At 30.7% G+C, this 1,202-nt stretch overlaps 1 long non-coding RNA gene across 1 annotated transcript; it reads right to left on the bottom strand.

The window, feature by feature from the left end:
- Positions 1–55: 55 nt before the first annotated feature.
- Positions 56–1,195, bottom strand: LOC125503341. Its single transcript, XR_007280752.1, has 2 exons — positions 855–1,195; positions 56–791 (listed from the first exon to the last, which is right to left on the bottom strand). It is a non-coding gene; the product is annotated as an uncharacterized LOC125503341 (long non-coding RNA).
- Between the last annotated feature and the right edge of the window lie 7 nt (positions 1,196–1,202).

The following is a 1,202-nucleotide window of genomic DNA, read 5'->3' as shown; positions in this document are numbered from 1 at the left end:
TGTGTATGTTCAGTGAATGTATATGGTATGTTCAGGGAATATACATACATATATGTAACGAAAGAAAAACGATACTTTATTTCATCTTATTAGTTTAATCACATGTTTAAGTATTTACTGATGTAATTTTTCAACAACAAGAGTTACTTACAACTAATCTAAAACGAATTAAATGGATAATAAATAAATTAAAATATAGCTTATAACTACGGACTAAAAATCTAAATTAACATTTTCAGCAATTTTGCGGTTGTCGCAATGATGTGTGACTGTGAGATAAAAACCAAACCTTTATCTAAAAAACTGCACTTATTATTTGATATTCCTTACATGTTCCCGCTCTGCGGCTTTTGCCCTTTCATTTTGTTCTCGATCAATTAAAGTGTTTTGCAATATGCTCTTAACAAAAATTCTATAAGCAATTACAAATTTTACTATTTGTCACAACAACAAAATACAGTTAATAGTTTTACATTGATAGACAATTCTATTGTGTAGAAATACAGTTAGGTATAGCAATTTGCATTGATACATTACTTTCATTTTACTTTTGTTGCTTTCCTTCGATCCAAGAAAACATGCTTATCGCAAAATAGAAATCAACCAAAATCAAACTGGCAAAAATAAAAAAATACAGATAATAGTTTTACATTAATAGAAGAATAATTAGGTTCCGACAACCTTACTTGTCTCTTATGCGAACATTTTTTGTGTGTGGTTTTCTCACTGGATCTGGAGATCTGGTGATCCCCAGCATCTTCGATGCTTCAAGTCCACAACAGCGGTATCACCTGTATGTTTAGAACAAGAAATAATAAAATAATCAAATGTATTTAATTTAAACACCTACATACCTTTACATGTTTGCGGGGTTTTAAGCCATAATTATACCGTAATTTCCGTCTTGAACACTGAGGCACAAGCACGGTTTTTATATTTTGACTTATATTTATTTTTCGTATCGATTAATATGGATTTTCAATATTCTCAACTTTTCGAAAAAGACGTAATGCACGTAACCAGAGATAAACGTAGATAAAGACAAGCAGCAGTTGTCTCCTGCTCCAATGTCAATCATGGAAAAGTGCTGAATTGTCACACCCCTGATATCACATCACTGATAAACCGATATTGACAAAATCTAAATTTTGTCTTGCTTAGAAAGACAGTATTCTAGTAACTAATAAATCTACAATCATATA

Source organism: Dendroctonus ponderosae, unplaced genomic scaffold (genome assembly GCF_020466585.1).
Source record: "Dendroctonus ponderosae isolate FM_Combo_2020 unplaced genomic scaffold, Dpon_F_20191213v2 Dpon_F_20191213_1998, whole genome shotgun sequence".
Taxonomy (NCBI): Eukaryota; Metazoa; Arthropoda; class Insecta; order Coleoptera; family Curculionidae; genus Dendroctonus; species Dendroctonus ponderosae.
Note: the sequence above shows the minus strand (reverse complement) of the source record. Positions and strands in the feature narration are given on the sequence as shown.